Source organism: Prunus dulcis, chromosome 4 (genome assembly GCF_902201215.1).
Source record: "Prunus dulcis chromosome 4, ALMONDv2, whole genome shotgun sequence".
NCBI classification, from domain to species: Eukaryota; Viridiplantae; Streptophyta; class Magnoliopsida; order Rosales; family Rosaceae; genus Prunus; species Prunus dulcis.
In genome coordinates this window covers 23,357,809-23,373,187 of record NC_047653.1, presented here as the reverse complement: position 1 = coordinate 23,373,187, position 15,379 = coordinate 23,357,809, and the positions used below count along the sequence as shown (strand labels likewise).

Below are 15,379 nucleotides of genomic sequence, written 5' to 3'. Positions count from 1 at the left end.
TGGCTAATTGCCTTACATGGCACATACATTGATTCCATTTTTGGGTTTTGTTTTGGAGTTGCAATCATGGTTAGCCTACTTATTTATAAGTTCATAATTTCATACATTCGCATGCCTTCTTTACTTAGTGACTTTGCTTAGTTTGTCTTTATTTTGAGTCACTTACCTCTTTTTGTTTGTTTTGTAGCTTAAGACAGCACGAGATCACATTTGATGCAATCCATGCTTGTTCAGGGCTGATTAGGATAAGAGGAATATGAGCTTAAAGACAAAACCAATTTGAACCACACTCCTTGTCAGTCCAGTTTCGCAGGTCATCTTGCAGGCCTTATTTCAGCAAATTACACAGGTCGGATGAGGAGACATCCTTGATAGAAGTTGTTACAATGGGTGTCTATTATAACATATCCAAATTTTGTCCCAATTGGATAAATCCAGGGCCCTCAGCACGTCAAAGACTGAACCAAGTTCACAGAAAAGTCATAGTTGGCTGCCATCACATTTAATGTGGCTACATCCCTAGAGCCATGTGCTACACATTAGAGCAGCCACACATGGGAGACAAATCAGCTTGGGAACTCAGCAAGATGAACAAAAGTCAAGCTTTCCATAAAGAAACCAAGAATAGTCCACCAAAGCATGTATTGGGCAGCTGGAGCGGTTGGCATGTATGGGCAGCTGGAGCAGTTGAGCAATTTCGTCCTCCCTTTTGGCTGGTAAAACACACCTCTCCTAGCTGCTCCCAACTGCCTCAACTGCCCAATTGCCCATACATGCCAACTGCTCCAGCTGCCCAATATATGCTTTGGTGGACTATTCTTGGTTTCTTTATGGAAAGCTTGACTTTTGTTCATCTTTCTTTGTCACCCATGTGTGGCTGCTCTATTGTGTAGCACATGGCTCTAGGGAAGTAGCCACATTAAATGTGATGGCAGCCAACTATGACTTTTATGTGAACTTGGTTCAGTCTTTGACGTGCTGAGGAGAATAACATTGAATATTCATGACTAGGGCTTCATCCTAAGCCCTAACTAAATGGATTAGTTAGACATAACTATGAATAAAGAAAATAAGAAATACATAGGTAGAATAAAGAGAAGAGAAGAACTAGCTGGCAGTAATGTAGTTCCCAGGATAGCTCCAAGCTCTCTTCTCTCTTTGTGGTGAATCTGAATGTGTGTATGAGAGTAATGGATGAAGTGAATGTGTGTGCCTGCCTCTATCTCCCTTGAATGAGTGAGTAGCTCTATATTTATAGAGAACAATTTCGTCCTCCCTTTTGGCTGGCAAAGCACACCTCTCCTAGCTACTCCCAACTGCCTCAACTGCCCAACTGCCCAACTGCTCCAGCTGCCCATACATGCCAACTGCTCCAGATGCCCAATACATGCTTTGGTGGACTATTCTTGGTTTCTTTTTGGAAAGCTTGACTTTTGTTCATCTTTCCTTGTCTCCCATGTGTGGCTACTCTAGTGTGTAGCACATGGCTCTAGGGATGTAGCCACATTAAATGTGATAGCAGCCAACTATGACTTTTTTGTGAACTTGGTTCAGTCTTCGACATGCTGAGGGCTCCAGATTTATCCAATTGGGCTGAAATTTGGATATGATATAATAGACACCCATTGGAACAACTTCTATCCAGGATGTCTCCTCATCCGACCTGTGTAAGTTGCTCACTCATTCAAGGGAGATAGAAGCAGACACACACATTCACTTCATCCATTACTCTCATACACACATTCAGATTCACTACGAAGAGAGAAGAGAGCTTGGAGCTATCCTGGGAACTACATTGCTGCCAGCTAGTTCTTCTCTTCTCTTTATTCTACCTATGTATTTCTTATTTTCTTTATTCATAGTTATGTCTAACTAATCCATTTAGTTAGGGCTTAGGATGAAGCCCTAGTCATGAATATTCAATGTTATGGATGATTTTATAGTTAATTGATTTCCTTGCTTTCATTATCAAGTTGTTAATCTCCAGTTTATTATGTGCTTAATGTATTTTTTCTTGGAGTAGCTAACTAGAATTTTATGCATCTAGCACAGGTTGGAAAGGGGTTTAGATTCACCAATTATACTCTCCTTTCACAAGCAACACATGAATGGCCTAAGAATCATTCAAGGGGTTAATAACAATAGGTTGACTAAGACAAATACTATGTTCTAGGACTTGTGTAATTATCATATTCTCATGGAGCTTAATGACTCTTGTATGCTTTATTCTAAGTAGATACCATGCTTATGTTGCATATTAGAGATCACGTGTCGTGTAGATACCATGCACAATTACATGCCTTATGAGAATCATGCATGCTGCACCTAGATACCATAGTATTTACATAAGCTATACTATAAACAGTTCATGCACTTGCGAGAATTAAAGTTGCTGTTTTTAATAACTCATTTTAGTTGTTAAGAATAGTGTCGACACTTATTATTTAGATTGTGAAGTTCAACTATTTCATACTGCTTGATATATAAGCATACTTGCTCTTTATGGAGGTATGACAGCTTGTTTGAAGCGACGTGTAGTTTTGTTCATTTTTTTGTGCTCAATCCAATCATATACACAACACAAAATTTGCACAATGGGTAGAAAACAGAGGAAGTGCATAATTCATTTCTGCATAAAATGCAATAAACTGGTGATACAGTGGCGATATATTGGCAATAAAAGGGTGTTGGAAATTCCTGTTTGTGTTTATTTTGGGTTTCTTGTTTTGTTTCATTTCATTTACTCATCTTGACCCATTACTAGTTAATATGAGATTAATTTGTGTCACTTATTAATACAACAATTACATATATGAAGATTAAGCCGAACAACATATCATATCACCAAACATAATCATACCACCAAATACAATCATGCTTTTCTTCAACCCATCACCAAGCATTTGCATATTTATTCATATCTTCCTTTTTTTCTAAATAATTTTTTCGCACTTATAATTTTTAATAATTATTTCTTACAATGTCTTATGGTGTAATTATGATGTAGCTAAGTGCCTCTTTTTGAAAGGCACATTGTTCCTTTCTCCTCTTCTTCTTGTTTTCGAATAAAGTAGGCCCTAAACTCTAAACCCAATGACGAGCCCTAGTCAATATACATACAATAGAACCACAATATTTGGGCAATACACAGACAATCTAGTGGCAATATGAGGGCAATATTTTGCAATAGGATAGCAATAACTATCGCTGGGATACACGCAATAGGGTGGCAATTGGAGTCAGAGGTGGAGATGGGAACGACACATGCCACGGCTGGTCTCCTGGGTAACTGACATCTTCGTTTGGAGGTCGTACGTCCAACATCTTTAACTACTGCTGGGGACAATTGACAACTGCAGTCTGCAAAAACAAATTTCAAAGCTACATTTAGTCTCACAATTGTATTTATTGAAAACTTGTAAACAAAAATATGGTCAACTTTACTGGAGAATGTTTGTCTCTGAGTAAGTGCAGAATAATGACCTTTCCTAAACCTCACATTAAGAAGCTGCCTATGCTTCAATTATGTATAGGAACTTGTCTATTTTATATTGTGTTCAAGGAGTTAGTTGAATGTCTATATATGATGAAATTGGGTATGTAGTTGGTTCATTAAATTGATTGGATTGAAATGTACATCATTTACTCCTTGGCTATAATTTAGAGCATTAGAGCATTACAAAAATAGCAATAAAATTGGATTTCAGGCCAAAAATGGATTTTGTAACTAAGCAATTTTTGGAAATTTTAAAAACATAGAAAACAAAATTGGAAAATTGGAAAATCGAAAAATTACCTTACTGGGAAATGCCCAATTTCTGAATATACTCAAATCACAGAAAGATTGAAAATGACAAAATCTGAAGAACAACGAAAATATAGAAACGTGATACAGCCGAAAAACAAATACAAAGCACTGCATATAAAATTGGAAATTTGGGAAAATACCAAATTTGTATTACCAATCTGATGCATACGATCCAATAGTTTAGCAAATGTGATGGTCAGTGGAACTATTAAGTCTTTTGAGTCACCCCCTTCGTATTTGCACATCTTCTTTGAGGTTACCCATTTTCCATTGTAGCGAACCAGAATAACAATTGTCTCCATTTCTAACCATGAGAAAACAACATTTCATTACCACAGTACAACGACAATAACCAAGCAATAAGAAGGCAATATAACCACAATATAACAGCAATATAATAGTAACATAACAACAATACGACTGAACACAACAGCATCCACTACATCAAATGGAAAATCCCAAGTTTCCAGATTCACATATCCAGATCAATCTAAATGCAATTGGTCAAACATAGATGGATGAGTATGAAGATTCCAAAAACCTAACCGAAAGCAATTAAACCCAAAACCAATTTAATAGAATCCCAAGCAATCAAACAAAACCTATTTCACATAATCCCACAGATATTAAGAAAATAACCATCAACCCTATCTTTTCAAGGTCGCCGATCCAGTAGAGCTTCAAGGTTGCAAGCACCTATTCAGAAGACATACTTAAAATACGGGGTTGAAGGAAGGGTTCACGATTCAAAAGAGAGAGCAAGACAGAGTTGCGTGAGAGAGAGAGAGAGAGAGAGAGAGAGAGAGAGAGAGAGAGAGAGAGAGAGAGCAGAGAGAGAGACATATAGCTGCGCCAGAGAGAGAACAAGAGAGGTGAGAGAGACAAAAAATTCTGAAAAAAGTGGTGTGTGCGCAATGAGTGAACAATAAAAATGTATTTATAGGTGATAGTTTTAAAATTTTAGGAGAGGGGTGGTATTTTCACAAAAAATTTTAAAATGGGTGGTATTTTGAGCTATTTCCCTTTAATAGGAGTGTCCAAAGATCGTCTTTGTGCCATTTTGACCAATTCAACGAAAATTGAAAGATTTCTTTTGTGCTATTTTGATCAATTAAAAGAAAATTGAAAACTATCGTTTAGAAAAGAAATTGATGTTGAAAGGTATTGGGCTGTAAATAAAAAAAGTTTAGAAAAAGATGTTAACAAAAAGAAAAAGCCAGGGACCCTGAAGTCACTTTGAGTCCTCTCTCTTTCCTGCCAATGGACGAATGCTTATAAATTGAAATTCCACGTCCCTATGTTTGTTTCATGCATAACGTCTCACTTGTGAGCCCCCACCCCATTGTGGGAAGCGAAAGACTTTGGTCATCCAGGAACCGGGATTGGCTCCTTCACTTGCATAGACTTGTTGTCATGCATGAAATGAGCTAAGGTAATCTCAACTCATATCTCTCTTTCTTAATCTCTAATATCATTATAAGATGCAGATTTTCTCCATCAAATCCAGCTTAGCATGCTCACTTTTCTTTATGCTGCTGATATGTTGTTTGAGTTCCATGCAATCAGGTTTTTCCTTAGCCATGAACCCCACAAGGGTGAGGCTGGGAGGGAATGAGACGGACGAGTTTCACTGCTAGCCATCAAAGCTCAAATCAAGCACGACCCAACTCGGTCTTGAGCTCTTGGAATGAATCCATTCACTTTTGCCAATGGCAAGGCATCACATGTGGTCGCCGGCATCAAAGGGTCACAGGGCTACACCTACATTCTCAACAATTGGCAGGGTCCATATCACCATATGTAGGAAATCTAAGCTTCCTCAAGGAGCTAATTTTAAGCAACAATAGCTTCACTAACGAAATGCCTCCACAAATTGGCCAAATGCGTAGGCTGCAGAGTTTAATACTGGCTAATAATTCATTGAGTGGAGAAATTCCAGCCAATATATCCAGTTGCTTCAACCTCATAGAGATTCATCTCGGTGGAAACAAGCTAGTAGGGAAAATTCCTAATACTCTTGGGTCCTTGTCAAAGCTCGAAAAACTTGGATTGTACAAGAGCTTTTTGACAGGTACTATGCCTCCTTCATTTGGGAACCTTTCATTTCTTGTATCCTTTGTTGCACTTGAGAATTTCTTAAATGGAAGTATCCCTGAGTCTCTAGGCCAAAGTACAAGCTTAAACTTGTTTTTGGTGGGTGAAAATATGTTGTTTGGTGCTGTCCCTGCTTCCATTTTCAATATTTCTACTCTTACTGCTTTGGATTTGAGGGGAAACCAAATCCAGGGGAGTCTTCCCTTAGACATGTTCAAAACTCTTCCCAATCTCCAAATTATCAACCTTGGCCTCAACCAATTCATAACTGGATCCATTCCTGTGTCCGTATCCAATGCCTCCAATTTGGAACAATTTATTGTTGCAGGAAACAACCTAACTTGACAAGTTCCCTCTTTGCAGAAGCTCTATAGTCTCTAGGAATTCAACATTGGCATTAATTATCTTGGAAGTGGGCAAGCGGGTGAATTCAACTTCCTCGGATTTGACTAACCCCACAGAATTGGGGTTGGTTGATATTTGTAACAACAAATTTGGAGGGAAATTGCCCACATCTATAGGAAACTTGTCGACCACTCTTGTTGGAATTGATGTTAGTTTCAATCAGATACATGGAGGCATCCCAAATGGGATAGGCAATCTTGTTAACTTGAATATTCTATTTATGAACTATAATCAATTTACAGGAAACATCCTTGCTGATATTGGGAGGCTTCAAAAAATAGGGAGGTTGGGTTTGGAGAACAACAAATTATCAGGGCACATCCCATCCTCCGTAGGGAATTTAACATAGTTAACCATACTCGAATTACAGGGAAGTGATCTCGAAGGCAGCATCCCTCCAAGTTTGGAGCAATGTCGAAAGCTACTTCTGTTCAAACTTTCTCAAAACAAGCTTAGTGGTTCAATAACCCAACAAGTTTGGGGTCTCTCATCCTTGTCAGTGGTTTTGAATCTATCTCGAAACCACTTGACTGGTTCCGTTCCCATGGAAGTTGGAAATGTGAAAGGTGTTTGCACTACATTCAACCAAGCGTGTCTTGCACCAAAACAACTAGCATTAGGGCAAACACGCCCTCTTCCCTGCCAAAGGAAGACACTCTTCCTAAGCAGCAGCCACCTGCCGAAGCTCCCCACTGTCGAAGCTCCCAAGCTACCGAACCTAATCCTAGAACACATATCGTCGCCACAGCAACTTGCACAAAGTCCCACATCGAAACTTTGTGCAAAACTCCCACTTTCACTCCCTTATAAATAGGGAACAGTACCCGAGTAAAAAGGGTAACTACTTTCTCACCTTTACTGTTACTCTGCCAGAGTTATCACTTATAGCTGACTTAAGCATCGGAGAGCCTTCGGCCGGTACCACACCGGTGTCCGAAGCTTAACGATTGCTTCTCCCATTTTGTCTTCTGCGGGTCCCCTCCTTACCAAAGGCCTTAGCCTTCTTCCCTGCTGAAGACTCCACACACCTTATCACTAAGTTGGACTCAATATTGACTGGGCCATTTTAAGCATCAACAAAAGGTCTAAGTTCATTGGACCTTTATGATAACATGTTATTTGGGGAACTCCCAGAAATCTTGGCCAGTGTGAAAGTTTAGAAGTCCTCCAGTTGCATGGCGACTCCTTCCAAGGGACCATTCTTTTGCCTTTTGAAACATTAAGAGGAATTCAAGTTTTGGATCTTTCTCGAAACAATCTGTCGGGCAAGATTCCACAATACTTGGAGGGTTTACGTTTGCTGAATTTGAATATATTTTTTTAATGATTTTGAGGGCATGCTGCTTGTGGGACGTGCCTTCAAAAATACCAGTGCAACTTCGGTTGTTGGAAACAGCAAGCTCTGCGGCAGTATTGTTGATTCCACCTGCCCAAATGCAACTTTCCATCCAAAGAGTCCAAGAAAAGGAGGATGACCATTGCCTTGAAATTAGTAATCTGTATAGTCCCTACCCTTGAGTTAATCATCCTGGTGGTCTTTCCTATATCTATGTCCATTAAGGAAGAAGCTAAGAAAAGAGCGCCCCAAGCAATTTTGAAAAAATTTTGTAAGTACCATATGCCGCTCTTGTAAAAGCTACCGATGGGTTCACTTTGACTAATTTGATTAGTGTGGGTAGTTTTGGATCTGTGTACAGATGAGTTCTTGATGATGGTGGAGCTCAGTTGGTTGCCATAAAAGTGTTTAACCTATTATGGCAGGGAGCTTTGAAGAGTTTCATAGTTGAGTCTGAGGCATTGAGAAATATCAGGCATCGAAATCTCGTCAAGATTATTACTGCATGTTCAAGTGCTGATTTTCAAGGCTCTGGTTTATGAGTTCATGGAAAATGGGAACTTAGACGAGTGGTTGCATCTGCCTACTAGAACAAAAGAGGTAAGAGACGAATCCAAGAGTATGAATCTTCTTCAGAGGCTGAACATCGCCATTGATGTTGCCTGTGCACTAGATTATCTTCATAATCATTGCGAACTCCAATCGTTCATTGTGGTCTCAAGCCAAACAATGTTCTTTTAGACAATGAATTGACTGGACATGTTGCTGACTTTGGGCTAGCAAGATTTCTCTCAAAGTTATCAAGTAACATTTCTGCAAATCAAATAAGTTCCATTGGAATAAGAGGATCAGTTGGCTATGCTGCACCAGGTAAATTATCTCCATTTTTCAAACAGTTTGCGTTCTCCTTTTACCCTACCTGGAAAAATTACTGCTAATTAGATTGTCACATGTGGCAATACATATAACAAAAAGAATCGATTCTGCATTCACTTTTCCACTCACATTATTGGAGTTTTCCAATTCTCTGGGATTTTCTTTGTACACATATCTTGTTAAACTTCCGCATCATGGAAAGCTAATGGTTGAAATGTTACTCTTACTTGCTTCTAAGAAAGCTCTACTGTTTGCAATTACAGTAACGATATCTGATTTTTGAATTGTAAAGTATGGAATGGGAAGTGAGGTGTCAACGTATGGAGATGTGTACAGCTTTGGCATTCTCTTGTTAGAGATGTTTACTGGGAAGAAACCCACTAACTACATGTTCACTGATGGCTTGAACCTTCATAATTTTGTGAAGATGACTCTTCCTGTAGAGATTGCAGATGCGGTATTATTTCTTCAAGGAGGCATCAAGGACACTCCCAAGCAACGCAGGGCAACTGCACAAAAATTGGAGGAGTTTTTGAGTTTGATATTTAGAACTGGAATTGAGTGTTCTGCAGAATCCTCAAGAGACCCAAAGGGCATCAGTGATGCTGCATTGCGTTGCGCTCCATTAGGGACGTTCTTCTTTGACAAAAGCTTCAAACTTATGCTACTCTTTTGTGTGAAGAAGATTACTACTGCATCTCGTCTTAAGTCTGTCTAAAAACACTTGATCTTCTTAGGATTATAGTGGTAATCGAATTTGTTCTGTTATATGTTCCTCCATTGTTGCTGTAACTACACCGGTACAATTGAATCTAATGATGTTTCCTTTCCGATTTTATGTATATGATGAACTCACCACATCAAAAATCTCCATGGTATAGAACATGAACAGAGATGCAGCCAATGAGAAGCTTAGAGTCGCCTTCAATCGAGACTTTGAAATATCGATCCAGCAGACCGTCATTTAGAGCTTGCCTTTGAACCATCAAAACTCTGGTAAGGCCAATACTCTTTGTACCAGCAAGCAAAGAATGTTTAACCAAAAGTAGCTTCACAAACATCTCAAACTGACCAATGACCATCAAAGTTTAATTTAACAAATGAAGTTTGCATAAAGCCATGCTTGCATATATATATATATATATATATATATATATATATATATATATATATCTACCATTAACATTCCAATTCCCATATAAATTCAAGGGAGCTTTAGTTTTAAAACACAATATAGTTTACTAATTTAGAAGATAAGAATACAATTTCATCTAATAGCATAAGGCCAAAGACCAAATGTAGTACCTAATTTTACAAAAATATCATTAAAAAATATCAAAATTACACACAATGCTACTCATTCTAAGGCAAGCATACTATGCCACATGTCCATATCTAGCCAACCACGCTCCGCCGGCCACCTGCCAACACCACCACCGGCCAACACCATTGGACTTCCGCCGCCGGCTAGCCACCGTGGGACTAACTCCGTTGCCCTTTATTCATCTTTAAAAAAAATATTTGTGTCATTGAATGGACTCACTCACAAATCACTACACCAAACTTGATTTTGTAATATTTATTTAGTTATACAATATTTATATAAACAATCAATGGTTTTAAAAAAAAATCATTTCAACACTTATTCGTACAAAAATTGCAAATAAAAATAGAAACTGCAACAAAAATACAATGTATATATAATTATGTTAAAAAAACAAAAACGAAAATAGCTACAAAAACAATTGTAATTAAATGAAAACTGCAATGCGGTTTCCAGTTTCCAAATGTCCAATTTTGAGTTCCCTTGCTCTTAGGTATTCTCTTTCCCACCCAATTCCTCATTTGGGTAGCCTCTACTCTTCAAATTGGTGAGGTCAAAAATCCAATTGTAATTAAATGAAAACTGCAATGCAATTTCCAAAAGTCCAATTTTGAGTTCTCTTGCTCTTGGGTAGTTCTACTCTTCTCTTGCCCACCCAATTCCTAATCTGGGTAGCCTATACTCTTCAAATTGGTGAGGCTGAAGGCCAAGGAAAGAGCAAAAATCCAATTGTAATTACCAAAACTGCAATGTAGTTTGTGCGAAACTGCAATGCAGAACCTATATAAAATTTTACTGAACTAACGCTTAAATGGTATTGCAAAATATTATATGACAGTGATGACATCAACCATATCCAAATCAAGACAAATGCATAGTAAGTGAGTGAGCTTTATAATAAGAAGTTGCAGCTAAAAAACAGTAATTCAATAGCATCAATTATATACTAAGTAAAAACCGTGATTCAATGAGAAAGTTGCATATCCAGCAAATTGTGAAAATAGCCCTTTGTCATTAGACTCATCTTTGTTGTCTCTTCCACCGCCTATCTTAGTTCAACTTGTAACTAATGCACACATAAAAATCATAATTCAAAAAATCAGTTGGGAAACCAACAACCAAAGTAATCAAATAGAAACAAGCACATTAACAGCCACTAAGCAACCCCACATCATATCATAGTCTGAATGGTGCCCAATATATGCAAAGTTCACTAGTTTAGCAGAGTCCAACCAAGAAAAATATAGAGACTATGTTGCAGAGAAGATTCACAAAATTAGCCCAAGATATGACCTAAAGATTCTTAAATTTGGGCAACCATGATCTTTAACTTTTTAAACAGAAATCCTATTATCATAATGGTTTCTACTTCGTATATTATATAGTTAATAGCATGAACTGTTTGGCAAAACTTCAAATTGGCGAGGTTGAAGGCCAAAGAAAGAGCAAAAATCCAATTGTAATTAAATGAAAACTGCAATGCAGTTTCCGAAAGTCCAATTTTGAGTTCCCTTGCTCTTGGGTAGTTCTACTCTTCTTTTGCCCACCCAATTCCTCATTTGGGTAGTCTCTACTCTTCAAATTGGTGAGGTTGAAGGCCAAAGAAAGAGCAAAAATTCAATTGTAATTACCAAAACTGCAATGTAGTTTATGAACTACAATGCAAAATCTATGTAAAATTTCACTTAACTAAAGCTTAAATGGTATTTCAAAATATTATATGACAGTGATGGCATCAACCAGCAATATCAAAACTCAAAAACATACACAAATGTTAGTAAATCCTCTGTATATTCATATTGTTATTTAACTAATTAGAGAACAATAAGCAGGCACACCATCTTGGTATATTCTAAAAAAAAGGCATGGAATGAGCAATTGGGAGCAGTATCAGGTGCGGGCATAGTATGACCAGTGTCAAAGCCCGTGTTCCTTAGTCTCTTAAAGGGAAACAAAGGGAAAATCTATGTTGGGTGTTTATACAGCAAACCCTAAAGTTCTGAAAAGAATTGAAAAGGCTAAATGCCAATTCTATTGGATATATTCTTATACCAGAAAAATGGGGTTGCCTTTATGAACTTTTTTTCTACTACTCATTCTACCATGCATGCATGCACACAACAATGCAGGTCTACATCTCGAATTGGATCAACAAAGATAACTTATATACTGCCAGTTCATGATAGTTTTCAAAGCCTGACAGTATATGGATTAAAGCAATTACCTAACAATATATGGATTCATGAAGAAGAGCATAAAGTGGAGTTGTGTCAAAAGATGACCACTTGTCAAACTGCAAACATGGAATGGTTTAAGGTTTATAACTTTATACCAGGTATGTTCAAAGCCTTGGATTCAACATCAATAAAAAGCAGTTATTTTATTACAGCATCCAAGAAGTAATAACTGATTTCCTTTGGTGCTCCTGAAACTATTAAAGGATCCTAGGCCCTCTCAAACCACAAATGTAGAGATTTTCTCATATTGTATGAGTTTATTAGTTAGCCTTGACTTAAGATTAGCAAACTACAAGCTGAAATTGTAAAAACTAACAGTATATGGAGAAAATGGAAAATGGCTCAAATTATAGGGATCAAGTGTAAAGTGATGAATGATAACATACCTTTGATGACCAACCTAGTTTGACAAAATCTGACAAGCCAAAGTCTATAGCCTTCAACTGTGAATCCTCATCCTTTGACAAAAACAGAAAATTCTGAACAAGATATGATGAGAAGCATAGAATGGGATTATAATTTTTGATATATTATTCCACAACTAGGTTTACAGCTTTATACAATGATTCAGTCAATAGTATCCTAAACTATCGCCTATAACCAAGGCTTGATCAGAGACTAAATAAGGAAGCAAATAACTACAATATCAATTTACAATATTGACTAATTAATGGAGATATCTTCTTTAACACTCCCCCTCAAGTTGGAGTGTATGTTAATGACACCCAACTTGCTAAGTAAGACTTCAAACTACGTTGAACTCAACGGCTTGGTGAATATATCAGCTGGTTGATCACTTGTCCTTATGTAAGCTGTGCGTATCATTCCTTCTTAAATCTTCTCTCATACTAGATGACAATCAATATTTATGTGCTTCGTTCGTTCATGGAAAACATGATTGGAAGCGATGTGTAATGCCGCTTGATGATCACAAAATAGGTTGGCTGGTTGTGGATGTTTCACTCCTAGATCCTTTAGAATATTCTTCAGCCATATGATTTCACAACATGTGGTGGCCATAGAACGGTATTCAGCCTCTGCACTAGAACGGGATATAGTTGTTTGTTTCTTAGTTTTCAAGGAAATAGGTGCTTGACCAAGCAAAACACAGTACCCCGTTATCGACCATCTAGTATCTCTACATCTAGCCCAATCGGCATCACAAAATGCTTGTAATTGCAGTGAACCCGTGGAAGGGAGAAAAATTCCTTGTGCAGGTGCTTGTTTAATGTACTTGCGGACCTAGTGTGCAGCCTCAAGATGTGGTTGCCGAGGTTTCTCCATGAATTGACTTAGCATGTGAACGTCATAAGCCAAGTCAGGCCTTGTTATTGTCAATTATATTTACCTGCCCACAAGCCGTCTATATGATTAAGGATCATTCAACACCTTTCCTTCCATTTGTGTGAGAGACAAATTTTGATCCACAGGAAACCGTGAAGGCTTAACTCCTAGAAACCCAGCATCATCCAATATTTCTAGTGCATATTTTCGTTGACATAGGGTAATTCCATGCTTTGATCGTGCAACTTTTATTCCCAAGAAATATTTAAGTTGCCCCAAGTCTTTCAATTTGAAACGTTGAGATAGAAATTGCTTGGTTTCTTCAATTTCATGCAGATTATTCCGTTAGTATCACATCATCAACATAGACTAGTAAAGCAATGAAGTTACCATGACGACTTCGGACGAATAATGAATAGTCAGACCATGATTGATGAAATCCAGCAGCCTTGAGGGAATTGGACAACTTGATGAACCATTGTCTCGAAGCTTGCTTTAAACCGTAGAGAGATTTATTTAATTTTCATACTCGAGTCTCCCCCTTTCGTCCGAAACCAGGAGGCAAGGTCATGTATACATCCTCTTCGAGATCACCATTTAAAAAAGCATTGTTCACATCCAGTTGATGGAGGTGCCAACCTTGCACAGCAGCCACACTAAGAGCATGCGAACTGTGGTTAACTTAGCCACCGGAGCAAAAGTTTCACGGTAATCAACACCTTCAACTTGACTGTAACCTTTGGCAACGAGGCGTGCTTTGTACCGCTCGAGAGTGCCATCAAGTTTGAGCTTAATTTTGTAAACTCCTTTACATCCAATGGGACGTTTATGCAACGGCAAAGGCACGAGGGTCCATGTATGATTGGCCTGAAGGGCAGCAATTTTATGCTGCATGGCAGATCACCAGTTTGGATCTCGAACAGCCTGCGAAAAACTAGTAGGTTCTTTGAGCAGGGTGAGATTAACGGTATAGGCTTTATGGTGGGGTGAGAGACAATCATAAGATAAATAAGTGGAGAGAGGATGGAAAGTACCTGATGAAGACTGAACCACGTTCGTAGAAGATGTGAGAGCAGGCCTGGATGGGAGAGAGACCTCGATATGAAAGTCCTGCAAAAAGGTAGAGGGTTTGGTAGGTCGTGTTCCACGTCGGGGTGGGGTTGGCAGGACGGTTGGCAAAACGGTTGGTAGACTTAGGGGTGTAGTGTTTGGAGACGAAGAAGACACAGGGATGGATGTAAGACCGAAGAGGGGGAAGGTGAAGGTGGAGAGTCGATGGGGGAAACTGGAAAGAAAGGTGCAGGGGGGTCGTGTGACATAAGAGATGTGGCAGGAAAAGAGTCCAGATCAAAGTACGACAAGGAGGTGGGTGGATTGGAGGATTGGTTGTGAGCAGCAGAAATGTCTGAGTGATAAGGGAATTGGTCTTCAAAAAAAAAAATCACATCCCATGAGACAAACACTTTGTTGAGTTGGAGGTCAAATAAGCGATAGCCCTTTGTACCATATGGGTAGCCAAGGAAGACACAACGACTGGCACGGGGATCAAATTTTGAAGGTTTGTGTGCGTGAGTGGAAGCAAAACACAAACAACCAAAGCCTCGTAAGTGTGAGTAATTGGGTGCTTTGTGGAACAATTTTTCATAAGGTGTTTTCCCTTAAAGAAGGGGTGTGGGTGTACGATTAATAAGATAGGCTGAAGCAAAGATGGCGTCCCCCCAAAAACATTGTGGCATGTTGGCTTGAAAGAGTAGAGCTCGGGCAACATTGAGTAAATGGCAATGCTTACGTTCAGCAACACCATTTTGTTGTGGTGTGTGAACACAGCTAGTTTGATGGATGATACCTTGTGTGGCATAAAAACTGGCAAGTTTAAATTCGGGAACATTATCGCTTCGAATCATTTTGACTTTGGTGTTGAATTGAGTTTCGACCAAGTGGATGAATTGTACAAGGAGCTGTTGTGTGTCAAATTTGTGTTTCATCAAATAAATCCATGTGCTCCTACTGCAATC

General features: G+C 38.6%; 1 long non-coding RNA gene and 1 pseudogene across 1 annotated transcript; one reads left to right on the top strand and one right to left on the bottom strand.

Moving 5' to 3' along the window:
* Positions 1–2,997: 2,997 nt before the first annotated feature.
* LOC117626365 lies at positions 2,998–4,125 on the bottom strand. The gene is made up of 3 exons (XR_004585549.1): positions 3,963–4,125; positions 3,797–3,860; positions 2,998–3,360 (listed from the first exon to the last, which is right to left on the bottom strand). It is a non-coding gene; the product is annotated as an uncharacterized LOC117626365 (long non-coding RNA).
* Positions 4,126–5,668: 1,543 nt separating this feature from the next.
* On the top strand, positions 5,669–9,237 carry LOC117625636 (annotated as a pseudogene).
* The last annotated feature ends 6,142 nt before the right edge of the window (positions 9,238–15,379 follow it).